Below are 16971 nucleotides of genomic sequence, written 5' to 3'. Positions count from 1 at the left end.
TTCCCATTGAGTAGTTTGCAATCTGCCAAAATAGATTTATTTGATATAATTTAAGGTTATGAAACAGGTTATGGTTGCGCATTGTAAAGGCTGTTCACAATGACACCATCAGGGTTAAGATGGATTTGCCCAATCTTGCCCTGCAAGGATATCTGCCACCTGCATGATTTAACAAGAAAATAAAGGCCTCATGATAATTTGGTGGTAAATATGTACAGTGGAAAACAGGAGTAACTCTGGAAAGTTTGCTTCACGGTATAAATCGGCTCTGTTGCAGTTAGAGGAAAGAGGGCAAAAAAAGTCAAAAATATTTTGCAGCTGTATTTGGAATTGTTTCGTAGAATTCAGTTTTAAATAAGCAACCAAACTGGGAGTAAAAGTGAAGCTTATCTTAAAAAAAAAAAAAACAACAACAACTGCAGTTCCTTCAGCGTCCACTTGAGGCTAGCTACAAAAGACAAGAAACTCCATTATGTCCCATATTAAAATACCCATTTCAACAGTAGAAATAAACATGTATACATTGCAAAACAAAGATTTAAACTAGACTTATCATTTTTATAGTGAATTATTGTAAAGGAGGTGATATTTTTAAAAGGCTCATCCATCCTGATTACATTGAGGTTATGAGGTAGGCATTAATTCCTATAACTATGTGTGGCTGAGTTGATTTGCAGGCTGATGCAACACCAGTTCTTTTTAGAGAAGCTGATATTCTGCAGAGAATGGCCTATACAGACATTTTCGGGGGTTCATACTATGTTACAATGTCATTAACTGACACTTTTGTCCAAAGTGCTGACATCTGAGAGTAAGTTCAACACAAGCAAAGATCTAGACAGGAGGAAACAACATCAGTAAGAAACACAAAGTGCTTGAAGTCTGATCAGACACAGGTGCTGCCATGCAGTGCTAGAGGCTATGCACATGGTGTAGAAGCATACATACGCTCAGCACAATGACACCAAATAGACTTAATAATTGCTTCAACTTATTTTTTTCACATTTGGAACAGCCATTTAATGTATAATCTCAAGTACCATTTATAACTGTACAATTGCTGCTCAGTGGAAGTGGATTTAGTTGTGACTGCTGGTCATTATCTCCTGGCTTAAGCTGCAATAAAAGGGGTGATAGGTTCTTAAGTAAGGTTATTTTTCCTTTGTCTGTATAGCCCCAAAACATTTTTAAAATTCAAGTGACATAACTGCAGCCCACATATTCTTAAAGCCCAGGTTGTCCTGATTAAAAGGGTGTTTAGATCTTGACTTTGCACCTCAAGGTTGATGTTTTACAAGCATTTTAGGACATTAAGTCCAGGCAAGACTAAATGGCTAACAATGAGATCATTTTGGAGCTGAAAAGGGTGTTTAGGTATTATTGGATCTGATGTTGAATTTGTTCAATCATGGCAATATTTAAAAAACCTTTTCACTGCTTTTTCCACCCATTTTCGCTATGTTTTTTCCTCTGTTAACCGTTATTGTGGTTTAACCTGTTTTTACCTCTTTTTTTTGCCATTTTCACTGCATTTGTGCCAGTTACAACCCATTTTCACCATATTTTAGCAACTTTTAACCCATGTTTGCCACATATTATTCCCACTTAACCCATTTGTGCCACTTTTTGCAACTTTTAATCTATTTTGGCCACTTATTGTCACTTTTAAGCCTTTTTTGATAACATTTTTGCTACTTTTTATGCATTTTCACCACATTCTTGCCCCATTTACACCAAACTCTTGTCACTTTTAACCCATTTTCATCTCATTTTGGTCTCTTACAAACTATTTTCCCCACATTTTTCCACCTTAACCGAAAGCACCTTAAGTGCCACTTTCAACCCATTTTCATTGCATTTTTTTCTATTTTTAACCAACATGCTTATTTCAACCCATTTTCACCACATTTGAGCATATTCTAACCAATTTTTGCCACTTATTTTTTTCACTTAGCCCATTTTTAACCCCTTATTGCAGCTTTTCACTAATTTTAACCAAATTTCTCCCACTTTTAACCCATTTTCAACATGCATAGCAACTTTTAGCCCATTTTCACCATGTTTGAGCAACTTTCAACCAATGTTTGCCTCTTATTTTTTCCACTTCACTCATTTTAGCAAATGATTGCCACTATTAACCATTGTTCATCACTTTCTTTTTACAATTTTACCCATTTTGCTGCTTGTGGTCCAGTTTTTTGCTTCATTTTGTTATGAAATAATTATTTTCCCACTGAACTTGTCTCACTTTGCTCTACCTTAGTTTCTGGCATCCTGATGTCTGACATTAGCCTTTCCAGGTGTTTTCCAATGTGGCCATCCATACTGTTAACACTGCCAAAAAAAGATAATTCTGTTTTAAGAGAAGGGGTCAATATCTTGAAAAAGGCTTTTTTTTTTAATTAATAAATAAGATTATTTTTTGTTGCTTTGATAAGAGTGATCATTATCAAGGTTAAAAATAAAATAAAATATGTTATCAATGCTTAACTTTACTAGATTGTGACTTTGCTGACCTTCATGGGCCGCCCTTTAGCAGGGCCCCAAAGAGCTCTCCTCTTTTTCCCCCTTTATTGGCAGCCTTGACAACACTTGGTGATGCACTCTCTTTCAGAGATTCTTGGCCATCTTCTCTCAATTCCCTTAAGCTCCACTTGTAAATAGATTGAGCAGAAAACCACATTGAAACCCTCCATTTCCCCTTTGACCGCTCCTGTTCTCTCCACTGTCCCACAGTGCTCTCTGACTATGAGCTGTCTGCTTAGCCTGTGGCTGTCTGGCACACTGACCCCCTTAAGAGGCCACACTCTGTGTATGTGTGCGTAACTGTTTGTTTGTGAATGAATGTGTGTGTCTGTGTGTGCCACCCCTCCTCTACCCTAACATCAACTCATGTCGTGGTTGTTATAAATAATTCATTGGCCATTTGAGGCCCCTGGAGCAGAAGAGCACTTGTGCGAGCCTTTAGTGACGGTCTTTAGTCACTTCTTACAAACAGCCACTTGAACAAGAATACACTCATCTCAAATGGCACCAAAGCAGCCACTTAAACTGTCACTGCAGATCAATAGAGGAGCAAACTTACCCCTTTTGAGTGTTTTTTTCCACCTGATAAACTCAAGAAAATAGATATTTCCTTTTTCCGGTGCTCTCTTTTATCCCGTACCTTGATATGACAAGAGGGAAAAAGGCCCTTGAGTTTCTTGGTCCGGTCTGCTCTGCCTCTGATTTCTGTGTTTGATTTCATGTGCAGGTGAAAGAATGGGGCACCCAGGAGGGGTCTAATGGACAGAGGTGAGGGAGACGTGGCGTGTGCAAGACAGGGAGAAAGAGACGACGGCTGAGGCGTTGGGAGGTCAGGGTAGCATCTCGACTCCCTCGGAGATGAAGATAAGTGTCCGGTAGCACCTGCCTCATTACCGTGCGCCCCCCCTCTGCCTGACGTAACCCCGCTAACCCTGAAGAATATACATTAGCTGCGGGGCCATACCTATGGGCCATGCAAACACATTTGTACAAGTTTTTGTCGATTAACTAATTCAGAAGTGAGCTTCATTATTCCTCTGCCCTTAATTGAGATAACAATGCAAATTCCCTTCATTAACTGTGACATGGACAATTTCTCCCGGGCTCCGCAGGGACACCATTATATTCAGAGCCCATGGAGCAGGTTGCAAGGTGTCATCAGATATTCAAATGGCATGCTTGTTTAATTGCAGTAAATGTAGCATGTCCGGACAGGTTGGCGGAGGACATTTGGAGTGCGTGCTGGCCGTTTTTCTGTCGGTATGCACAGTAGATATGTGTGTGTGTGTTTGGTAATAGAGGTATTTGGATGGTAGTTAAGGTAGGAGTCAGTTCAAGGTGTATGTGTGCGTGTATGAGTGAGCGTGCAGGGCCAATGGGCCCCCCAGGCAGCTGTTTGCAGGCCCCTGTGCGATCCCGTGGGGCTCCTGAGGGAGCGTGTTGTTGGACTCTTGTCTTTTATGGCAGCAGCAGTAAACATGACAGGCTGTTTGGAGACCATCTGTTTCCAATGGCTGCCGCATGGTAACAGGGAGCTCAACCTGAGATCTGCTCGGTGTCTGTCTCAGAGGTAACAGTCCTGTCTCCTGGCTGCTACGAGGGGGGATCTGACGGGAGGCGGATGAGAGAGAAAAAGAGAGAGTCCAGCGAGTTGAACTTGGCGTCTGTAGGTGCTAGCTAGCATCAAACAGCACCCAGAGGACCCCCAGGTACACCCTGATCTCATTCACTCACATACATGGCTAAAAAAAAATAGACATCCACCCTCTTCGACACAGTGCAGACACACAAACACCTCAGGCCATTAAGCTAAAGCAGTATTAAGAGAGGCGGTCCCAGAGCGTGACAGATTGAGTCAAGTTCTTCTAACACTCTCTGGCTGCCGACACGGCGTTATGTCAAAAGCCTATTTCCCTCAACACCTCCTCGTGCCAAATTGGGATGAAGAAGAGAAGCGGCTGTCGCACTCCTCTTAACACATAAGTCATTAATATGTCTCTGATGCACTCATTTGTTCACCTCACTCATTAATTTGAGTCCTTTCGAGGCTTAAACGGCATATGAATCGAAACCGTGTAAGGAGCTTTGAGGTGTGACTCGGACTGATTTGCAGGTCTTTTACCTCTGAGATCATCTTGCCGTCATTACAATGTCACTGATGCATTTTTTTCACCTCTGCTGTCCTATGTTATGTTGAAAACCATTTGCTTAACACTGCTGTGGATAAGCACTCACCGGCCACTTTATTGGGTACACTTTGCTAGTACTGTGTTGGACCCTCTTTGGCCTCTTTTTGAACTGACTTAATTCGTTGTGGCATCATTTCAACAAGGTGTTTGAATCATTCCTCAGAGATTTTGGTCCATACTGACGTGACAGCATCACGCATTTGCAGCAGATTAGTCTGCTGCACATTCATGATGCGAATCTCCCGTTCCACCACATCCCGAAGATGATCTATTGTAATGAGATCTGAAGACTGTGGAGACCACTAGAACTCATTGTAATGCTCAAGAAATCATTCTGAGTTGATTTGAGCTTTGTGACATTGTGTATTATCTTGCTGCCTATCTGAAGATGGGTACACTGTAGTCATTAAGGGATGGACATGGTCAGCAACAATAATCAGGGGGCTGTGGTGCTTAAATGATGCTCAATTGGTACTAAGGAGCCTAAAGTGTGCCAGGATAATATCCCTTACACCATTACACCACCACCACCAGCCTGAACTGTTGATACAAGGCAGGATGGATCCATGCGCTCATGAAGTTTACACCAAATTGTGACCCTACCATCTGAATGACACAGCTGAAATCAAGACTCTTTAGGGCAGGCGACGTTGGATAGGCATCCCAAAACTGCTAATCAAATGGCTGCTTGCGATGGGTAACAATATCTAACCCCTATTTATGAAATGTTAATTTTTTTCTACCTTTAAAACATAGTCTTTTAGATTCTATGATTTGAACTGGAAACAATGCAACTAAAGATTGAGCATATTTTGAATTGTTTGATACTTTTCAATAACCTGGCATACCAGATAGACTGCTTGTCCTCAGGCAAGACACTTAACCCCAGTTGGCTCCCACTGCATAGATGGTGGTGTGTAAATGGCTGTGGATGTGTTTGCATGGTATTAGCTAGAACTGATGGCCAATTCTCCATAGCAATTTCTGCCATCTTTGTATGAATGTGGAGTGAAAGGGTCTGACCTGATTGTTAATTCACTTTGAGTAGTCAGATGATTAGAAAAATAATATTCAAGCTAAAGTGCATTTACTATTTCCTCATTGTAAAATTTCTGAACTTCAGAGACAAGGTACCTTTGCAAAGCAGATGGATTTGCCAGACTCCATCTCTGTCATCAGGCAAATCCATCTCGAAGAGCTCCAATACATATTTGTGCTGAACCAAAGACTGTTCGGACCAATCAGCGTCATTTTAGAAGACTGAGGCAGTAGCTATGGGCGGGGTTTAGTTGGACTCAAAGTCGTTTGCAAAGGCTGCCTCCAGTGCTGTGAGTAGCTCAGTTATCGCTCTAGCATTGTGTAATTTTTACCAGAATTTGACAATGTTTCTGTCAGAAATAAAGAATAAAAACAACACTTAAAGCTTTTCATAATGGGAAAGGTATTTCGATCTTCTGCCAAGCTACTTTGGCAAGAGTCTGTGATAGTTACATGAGGAAAGGGTTAGGTATAAGAGTGATATACACAACGGCTGCTAGTGAAGTGATTAGCTCGGACGTAGCCACAGCAGAAGTTTTGCCAGAACTGGACAATATTCTTTTATTAAAACAAGGGCAGAGAGGAACACCGAAAGCTTTTCACAGCAGAGATGTTTTTGCACGTCTTGTGACTAGACTTTCCATCAATATCATTTATCAGGAAGCTCCGCCATTAACAAACTACAGCAGCTGTAACGTATCAGCTCAAGAGTAGCGCATGCATATGTCATTTTGCCTTGTAACTCTGATTGGTCCGTCATGAATGTGACATGCAGAACGTTTCTCCAATCACTTCCTAAGAAGTTTTGCCCTTCCATAATGTTTTCTAGGGGAGCTTCCCCAGATGAATGTGAAATATATTCACTCAACGGATACTTAAAAGCGTCTATCTGGCTTGTCAGGTTAGAGACAAGGAGAGAGGAATAATGAAGAGATTGTTTGACAACAAGAAAATATCTTTCTTCCAAAATTTCAGTGAGGAGCTGCAGCGCAAAAGAGATGAAAGATGTTTCAGCTTCTAAGCAAAAGGAAGTGCTGTATCGTCAGTGTAAACATAGAGCTGATAACAACAAACCCAAATAGAGTTTGAGTTAGATCTTTTTAAGGTTTTTAGTCATGTTCTGATTTAATATCTGCTACATTAATGTATAAAATAACATCTATTGTTTCCTTAGTCATATACCGTGATTACCAAGCCTAAATACCCCCATACTGAAAGGCCTCAAACCCCTCCCCTTGCTTTCTCTCTCTCTCTGCTGTGCTTTGTCATTTCACTCTCTCTGAACGTACTCACCCATTAAAGAGCGGCTGCGGTCCGCCACTCATTACTGCTCAGTACATTTACATTGAATAGGTCATTGGGGCCCAACTAAGTGGAACTAATGCGGGGCAGAATAGTGGAGGGTTTGGGTTCAGTGTTACACAAACCCTCTGCTCTGTAATAAGGAACCTCTGATTGGCGTTAAGTAGGAAGAGTGCTTCAATGATCTGAGTCACGCCCTGGAACAAATACAGGGTTTGCTTGTTGTTGTTTTTAAGGTTGTCTGTTTGTTTGGGGCCTTTTCTTCACTTTAATTGGTGCAGAAAAGCTCTATTTAAATTCCAAGGCTTATTCACCTTGCTCATGTTGGGTATATACTTGGAGAGGTTCTATTGTTTTCCCTGTTTCAGCTGAATTGTTACCCTGCGTACAGCATTGGTCTTGTGATTATGCAGGGACAAGGATGCAGAAGGCTAGGCCATATGGTAGTTGTCTCTTCGCCCATCCTGACGAAGAGACGACTCGGGAATGGGCCGCAGGGTCACTCTTTGACACCCAGCACCATGCACTGTAAAGAGACAGCAATTATATACACAGCCAGTCAACAGTAGCCTGCAAACTGCATGATAGGACTTTGGTGTTGTACTGTGAAACATCTGTTATGTTTATGGAAATATAGCCAGGGCTTTTTTCACACTGACAATAAAGTCCATCTTCCTACACAACATGTGTTAGGTCTCCAGATGAAGTAAAGAGGCAGTAATTCTGTATCTTGTTTCGACTTCGTAGGCTTGTCTGTGGGTGAGTTGATACTTACACCTCTGGTTTGACATGGTGGGTGGGTGCACAGCAGCTGGATGACGTTTATTAAGACATTACAGTGTGTATGTGCTTATGAGCGTAAGATAGCAAGCTTTTAAACCTCTTTACACGAGTCTATGTGCCTCGTTTTCAAGCAGATGCAATTGACTGTTCTATCAATTAACACTAACTTCAGCTTGGTGTTACACGACTTAAAAAAAGTGATTTCCTGTATCCGGTTAGGTGGTCATTTTGCTCGACACGAGGGAGAGCAAAGAGGGAGAAAAAAGCAGGAAGATGTGGAAGGAGAGAGGGAGTACCCTGTCTATGTGAATCCACTTCAACTGGATTTAGCTGTATGAAGTGAGATAGATCAAATATTGAGTAAGTGAAGGAAGGGCATCACCACATCAAAGGCATGGATTGGGAGGCACAGGGAGAGATTAAAGGCAGCCTTGAAGAAGTGGGTGAAGGAGACCAAACTGTGGTGGTTGTAGCCATGCTGGATGGGCCAGTCGATAGTCGACCCACTGCACTGCTACTCCAGGTAGTTACTATCTGAGCACGTAGCAGCCTTTTTCTCCTCCTGCCAGAGCTTACCGACTCATACTATAACCTTGGGTAGTAATGGGTCATGGGAGCAAAGGTAAGAATAGGGAAAGACACCTTTGTAACTCTAAAAATCTTAAAATAATCTTATCCTTTTTCCTTCTGAGCCAACCTTGATGATCTCTATCACCACAATTTTGTCTGCCATGCTCATTTAAGTCCTTCGTTGGCTGAATTAAAGAAGTAGGTGGGAAGTCTGGGAAGTAAGGAGACAAGTTGCTTGAGTTTAAAAGAGAAATGTTGTCCCATTCTTGTCTGATGTAGGTTTTTTAGCCTGTCATGATGTGTAACAAGGTTCCTGCAGATCCTTGAAAAGTCTTAAATAGTCTTAAATTGCACATTTGAAATTTAAGGCCATTCAAAGTCTTAAAAAGTCTGGTTTTTACCAGGGAGAGGTCTTAAATTTTGAAAGGCATGTTGACTAAGACATGTCCTTATCCAATCTTTGTTTTTAATCCAACCTTATATGATTTTAATCAATTCCTCCCACAAATCGTTTCAAAAATATTCTCAATAATTCAAGGAATTCAGTGTTGGATGTTCTAAATCTCCAGGGGAGGATCCCAGACCCATCTCTGATTTTATATGACTGGCTGTGATTTAATAAACTCTACCAGGTTACCCAAATCACTACAGTCCATCCTTCCCTGACAAAAACATCATTCTGCTTTTTAATAGTAAAATTGTTTAGAATCAGCTCAGCACACTTGCAAAATGTGTTATAATAAATATCCCTATACTGCATATAGAGGCACTAAATGTGCCTGATATCATTGAATTTCGGTGCCTTTGACCAAAAAAATGTGTTTTGCCCAATACCATTTAACATTTAATAGGTCATTAAATGAGAAAATTCATCCCTGGTCTGGTGTACCAAGAAATATCATGGTTTTCCTTTTTGACCATTTGCTGTGCAAAAGGGGTATTTTTAAAACACATGTAGAAACCCCCGTAAGCTGCTCATGCATAAGCACCAGTTCAACCCCATACCATCAGAGATGCAGGCTTTTGAACTGTGTGTTGATAACAAGGTGGACTGCCTTCTCCTTTTTAATCTGCAGGACACAGCATCCATGGTTTCCAGAGTAAGTTCAAATTTTGATTCTTCTGACCACAGAACAGTTTTCTATTTGCCTTAGTCCGTGTAAAAGAGCTTTGGCCCAGAGAAGATAGTGGTGTTTCTGGATTGTGTTTCTGAGCCCATGCAGTGATTTCTAGTACAGAATCATGCCTGTATTTAACGCAGTTCCGCCTGATAGAGAGAGAGAGACTCTGCCTCGCTAAAATGCTCCTTTTATACCCAGTCCTGTTACTCACTAACCTTGCTAAGCAGATGGATACACCCATTTGCTGGTTTCTCACTGGTGAATCCATCTTGCAAAGCTCTCGTCTGAACCGTTTGGGCCCAGTTAGAAAGTGAAAGTACTTTCCGCAGAGTCGTGACATAGGGAAGTAGCAACAAGAGGCTGGTGCAGTTATGGCGGAAGACATTAGCGTGGACGCTGCTAAAGCGCCAGTTTTATCAGAACTAGGTAAATGCTACCTTAATATACCATATTATCTAAATAATACTTCGTAACATGCCAACTTACTACGAAGTGCTGAAATAAAGTGCTACCAAGTTTTCTAGCATTTTTTAACGAATTCCTTCATTTTAAATGCATTAAAGCAAAAAATTACATATATTGATGACCAAAGTCTTGAGCTTTTAGTGCATTTGTGTAACAGAGGTGTAGTTATAGCAACTTACACAGTTATGCAAGTCTGTTGTACCCAATGCAGTACCTTTTCATGGGGCTCAAACATCCTGAAGACTTCCCTGGTGACGCCATCATGAGTCTTTATTTAAGAGACTTTCTTTCAACATTTACCTGGATTTTATCTCTGCAAACCCCAGTGGCCCTTCTCCCAGCCTTGTGGGAAAACCCTCCTGGAGTTGTAACCTGTAACAGAAATAACTCACATGCATCAATCATTCTTTTGTTCACCTTTTTTTTATTAGTATACCCGAGGAAGGTGCATCCTCATCTCATGAAGGGCTGATGAGAGAGAGGGGAGCAGAAGGCTTGGGTGAGTAAGGCAGAGCAGAGAGCAGTGGGACTACACGGCTTAAGCCAAATACATATTTATGAGGAGCATCCACCCACAAGCCTGACTTTTCAAACCTAGCCAAGCTCAGGAAGGCATGCAGGCACACAAGCTGGGCCAGAACAGGGGCAGGCTGATTGGGCCAGAATCAGCAGGGGTTCAGGTCTCCATTCAACTTTGTTTACATACTATTGTGTCCTCTCTTTTTAATGGTGCCTTAAGAAAATAGTTCATTTTGAGAAATAAGGATCCTTGTTGAAGATTAAAGCTGGAATCTTGCAACCTTTATGTAATGAGTTTAAGGTGGAGGACATGGGGGAAAGGCAGTGGATGAAAGAAGGATTGATGGAGCCTCTTTGAGAACTTTGAGAGTTTCAGAGGTGCTCTTCCTCTGAATAATTTTACCACAAAGTATTTTCCTCCTTCTATTGATGTTCTCCCTCCCTTTGCCCTCATGACCCTTTCCTCCTCAAGGTTATGTGCAAATCCAAAAGCATTGGCAGCTTGGGAAGGGTAAAAGGAGCATGCGTTTAGATACTAGCAGGTTGGAGAAGCCGTGCAGTGGGTCGACTACTGACTGGCCTGTTAGCTTGGATTCAACAACTGCAGTGAACTGGGTGGAAGGATGTATAGGAAGGAGAAGAAAATAAACTTTGGTGGAGACTTATAGACTTTTGGGAATTTCCATTGTAAACATCTTTTAAATGGGTTGTGCATTTCAAAAGAAATTAGTTTACAAAAATTCCACCATGATCCCACCCTTTGAAAACCCAACCAACAGCTGTTTTGCTGTGGTATTTGGAACCAAAATAAACAATTATATTCATTTGCAGTCATTATTTACAATCCCAATTTTAAAAAGTTGGAGCGCTGTGTAAAATGTCATAATCCCGTAATATATTCACAAAAGAACATATACAACATATCAGATGTTAAAACTGAGACATTTTACCATTTCATGAAAAGTTTTTAGTTTACTGTGAATCTGATGGCAGCAATACATCTCAAAAAAGTAGGGACAGGGCAACAAAGGCAGGAAAAGTAAGTACTACCAACCAGTTTAATTGGCAATAGGTGAGTATCTAACCTGGCGTCTTCCACCATTTACCTAGTAATAATGTATTAATGATCAATTATGTGATAATTCTCTGGTAATTAGGTTGCATTTTACCCTAACCTTAACCCCCCACCCTAACCATTCTGTTAGGGTGGGGGGGGTTAAGAGCCCTGACTCTAACCTTAATAGTAAGAACCCTTACAGCACCAAAATAACAGTAAAAACCAAAATAACAATTATCCTCAAAAACCAACTGCAACAAAAACTACTCCAAAACCTTCTGATTGGGCGTGGGGCTTACACTGGATCTTGATCACACCCTGCGGGCAGACCCAGCGGGGGGAGTTCAGTTTTTCAAGGCCAAAACTCCCGGTAATGCTAGCGTAGACACTGAAATTTTAGTCTTTAATTCTCCAGTGCTGTCCCAAAATTAGACACGTTTAAAAACAAAAGAACAACAAGCAATTCACCAACATGCTGTACAATTAAACAGTAAAAATATAATAAAACACTGGACCAATTACCATATGCACCCTACTTTTAATGCTGCCAACTCCCCAATGGCGAATACTCATCCCACAACTTCTACTTAACTCCTTCCCTGGCCAATAATCAGTGTGGGTGGTAGGGTCATTGTATGCCTCACAACCTACCCTAACCCTAAAAATGACTCGAAAAATTATTTAGGAAGGACTCACTTTAGTTTAGAGGGCCAAAATAAAGAAATTACCTGGAATTAATGAAGCAGCATATATAGTAATATCATTTCTAAGAAATTACATGTTTAAATACTAACAAATTCGGATTGCCATAATATTCCAAGGGTTAGGGTCATTTTAAAATAACACCTAATTAACAGAAAATTGCCACAATATTACAAGTATTTATTTGAGAAGTAATACATTTCTAGGGAAATACTTCTTTAATGTATATATATCCAAGTTATAACATGTCAAAATACCAATTTATTTATCTAGGTAAGTGCAAGGTCAAAGGTCAGGGCTCTGTGAAGGCCAGTCTACACCGAATGCATCAAGCCATGTCTTTTTAGACCTTTGTCCTTTTTTTTTTTGCCAGTTGGTTCAAATCAGATCAATAAATCAACGTTTATTCAGACTTGAGAAATCACAGAGGGGGGAACCCTCATTTACAAGATACACAAAGTCCAGTCTGGGCCCTTACCTCCAGTGGGGCCCTGGGTTGTCAGTTTTCCCTCACTACTACGCCCATGGTCACCACTGCTGCTGTACCAGTGATACATCACAGGGATTAAAAGATTTGTGTCAAGACTGGGAAATCTTGAAAGAATTTCTATCTATCTATCTATCTATCTATCCATCCATCCATCCATCCATCTATCTATCTATCTATCTATCTATCTATCTATCTATCTATCTATCTATCTATCTATCTATCTATCTATCTATCTATCTATCTATCTATCTATCTATCTATCTATCCATCCATCCATCCGTCTATCCGTCTATCCGTCTATCTATCATCTATCTATCTATCTATCTATCTATCCATCCATCCATCCATCCATCCATCTATCTATCTATCTATCTATCTATCCATCTATCCATCCATCCATCCATCCATCCATCTATCCATCTATCCATCTATCTATCTATCTATCTATCTATCTATCTATCTATCTATCTATCTATCCATCCATCCATCTATCTATCTATCCGTCTATCTGTCTATCTATCTATCTATCTATCTATCTATCTATCTATCTATCTATCTATCTATCTATCCATCCATCCATCCATCCATCCATCCATCCATCCATCCATCTATCTATCTATCTATCATCTTGACGAATTTATTTGATCTAGATTTATTCATTTCAAAAGCTGATAACCAAACTCTATTTGAATAAGTGCTTAAAAATTCCTTAAATCATCCCTGAAATAGATTTTTTCACCTTGAAAATTGAGATATGTCCGACCGAGCGCCTAATCCTGATCCTGAATTTTGATTTGGGCTGCAGCTTGTGTTTTCTGAGGGTTGCTCTCGTTCTGTATGCGCTTCAAGTCAAAAGGCACAGAAGCTAAGACCTAAGATCTCTGCATGTACAATCTGCTGGGAATGTGTCATGTGACGATCCCTTTTTATCTACACAGTCGGCATGTGAGTGTGTGAGTAAGCATGAGAGTGTGGTTGTGCCAGTATCTTCATATCAAGCATTGAATAACCATCTCTTTCTTTCTCTTGCTCATCTATCTTTGTGTTTCCTAGGTTGCCCATTTGCAGTCAGCTTAGTGAGAACGTGCATATCCATATTCTGCAGCTAAAAACCATGTCAGGTCTCAATAATTGATTTCCTCTTTGATTTTACAACTCTATTTGAAGCAGTGTCTCAATCAGAAGCTCTATTTTGTCAAGCTTCTCCTTCTTTCCTTGCTTTCATTTATGCCTGTGACCGTTCTTGCCCCTTTTTCTTCTTACTACACTATTATTAGGCTCAGGCAGAGCAAGTGTTTACGTTCTCTGACATTTCTCAGAAATTGTTAAGATCCCCCCCAACAAACAGGAATTAGTGCCTGCCTGGAAATGTAGCTTTAGGCCTTGATCAAAAATGAGCCGATGCTGCTGTCATTCTTAAATGCAAAGTGCAGTGTAGTCATAAAGAGACAACTCAAAGGGCACTGAGATGGTTTCATCATTGTTGCTTCTATGCAGCTATCTAGCTAGAGTTAGAAAGCAGATCTTAAATAACAGAATAGTGATTGATCTTATATAAAAGGGATTAGAATCCCATATGTGGAGTGTAGTTTACACTGCTTAGCTCCCTTTAGGGTTGCAAGAAGTTTCATTGCACAGTTTCGCTGCAACCAAGCTTATGTGAGTCTCAAACAAGGCTCAAAAGAGAAATACTTTGCCCTCAAAGCCAAACCATTTATTTCTAAAGCAAGATCATAATCTCCGCCATTAAGTTAATCCTCACTGTGTCTTGGTTTTATTGTTTGGTTATTATTTCCTTTGTTATTTGGCATTTGCATCCCTCAACAGAGAAATGACAGTTAGGATTCGCATGTCTTGTGCATGTGTGTTGTGTGCACATATGTGCTCAGTTCAAAGGCTAACGGCAAGAACAGGAGTCATTATGCACATGTCAGAGAGATCTGGGAGCGTGCAGGTGCCATTGTTTATTTTCTAGGACTGTCTTTGTAAAATAAAGGATGCACGATGTTTCTAATGATGCAACCTTGAAAAACTGATGGACTGGGCAGATTCCATATATGTGATCAGGTGCATCCTTGATGCAAAGTCTCAAGCTGAAGCCTTTGTTCACAGCAAGAGAATCACCAGCCCAATCAGTGTCATTTGAGGGGAAAGAGGCTGTAGCTATAGGCGTGGTTTTGTGGAAGTTACTGCAAGCCTGTAAACAATGGCAGCTATAAAACACGGGCATGGATGTAGCTATTGGTTCTTTGCAGATGACGTCTTGCAGCAGCAGAGAACTCCCCATGGAAGGCAAGCTGTGATTTCTGCAGAGAAACGCTACCAAAAAGGCCATGTTTGAGCTGTCCGCAACTATGGCAAGCATTCGAATGTGAATATGAATTTAAAAAGCCTCCATCGCCTTTGACGGGTGGTGTCACACAATGCTCATGATGGTCCACTTTCACTAAGCGGTCCAGTTTAGTTCAGCACAGTTTTGTCATGGTTGAGCTTATTAAACCCTGATCTTTCCTGTATTTCTTCCGCTGATGCCTGCCTAGCCTCTCTTATTGAGATGGGAAATCTGTGTCTTGTTTGGCTCCCAAACAGCTCTTCATTTGGTACCTGTTTGGCTTTTTAAATGTGGATTAAATAATGACAATGGATAGGGAAAAGGAAACTGGCACTCAAACAGGAGCTAGCTAATTCAGGTTACATCCAAGAGCCAATTTGTAGCACAGGCTCATTCTTGATTGGCTCACCATTACTTTGTTGCTAAACCCACAAGGTTTTTTCGATTGATAATATTTTACAGCACCCTTTAAAAGCATGTGTTTGACAAACTGAGGATTTTTTTAGATGTTAAAGAGGCTCAGCTAACCTCTGAGCCCAGTACAAGACTTCTCTACAATCTTGCCTGCAGTCATCTGTCTAGATGAAGCTAGGAGGTCTTTGCCTCCACACCAGGTAAATTGGTTAAACTGTGGGAAAAAACACTTTTTTTGTGAAGTGAAGGGGTCTTACTCACGTAGATATCTTCTGAAGCTAATTGCAGTGTAGAAGTCCATGTAGTGCTCTAAAGTTGTAACTTTTCTCTATCCCCATCCATTCTTGTCAAAGCAGCCAAATAATGTCCATCAGTATTAAATAATCCCATAGTTTTACATTCACATGAAAGTGACATAGAAGAGAATAAGGTCTTTCCTCTAAGGCAGGGGTGTCAAAAACTATGGCCCAGGGGCCAAATGTGGCCCTCTAAAAGTTATTAAAATTGAATATGGCCTTCAATAGAGTATGAAGCTTGTGCTACACCGTATTATTCTTAGTTTCGAGACAAGGCAATGCTACCATGCTAATCCTGTAAACAAACATTTTGACAGGGGTTTATGGCTGTTTTTCAGGACTAAATTGAGACAACACTATAAATAGAAAAATTACTGGCAACCAAAAAATAAAGATATCTTGATTTATAATGTTCTAATGGATTACAGCAGCAAATAGCCAGTGATAGCCAGAACTGACTAGGGCCCCCCTGAAATCTGATTGGCCTCCCCAGAATCCTTAAAATGATTGGCCATTTGCCTTGTCAGCCATCAACTAGCCATTTATGCATACCCAATATATGCATATTGTAACCAACATTAGATTGGTTTTATTACCTTTAGTATCAAACTGAGATCTATCAAAGTGGCCCTACCATCCTTATATATTTCTGTATGTGGCCCCTAATGTAAAAAGAAATGGACACCCCTCCCCTAAAGACACATCAACTTGTGCTGCAGGAAGTGGGGATGGAACCTCCTGGTGCACTGACTTTACACTGAACCACCTCCACTTAAAAGATTTAGTCAGTTTTTCTACTGAGGATATTAAATACACCATTTGCAAAACACTTGGCAACATTTATCAAACCTGCAGTGGCAAGAAAAAACTGTCTTAACAAACAGAATCCTTAAGCAGAACCAGACTCCTGTTGAACAGCCATCTGCCACGACTGTGATGAGCTTGCAAAAAGAGTCATGAAACAAACAGAGCAACAACAACATAACAGGAACTACAGCAACACATAACAGATTTAGGGGCATTTTCCATTAAGGCCTTTTTTTAATAGCCTGCAGTGCTGGTGTAAACTGGCGTATGTTATGCAAACAATGGTAAGTTGGGGAGGACTCCCACAGCCTCTCCAGTGGGATGAACAGTGATCTCCAGTGTCCCAGAGCCTTTACATCC

The sequence above is a fragment of the Cheilinus undulatus genome, linkage group 15 (genome assembly GCF_018320785.1).
Source record: "Cheilinus undulatus linkage group 15, ASM1832078v1, whole genome shotgun sequence".
In the NCBI taxonomy this organism is placed as follows: Eukaryota; Metazoa; Chordata; class Actinopteri; order Labriformes; family Labridae; genus Cheilinus; species Cheilinus undulatus.
This window is presented reverse-complemented; position numbering follows the sequence as displayed.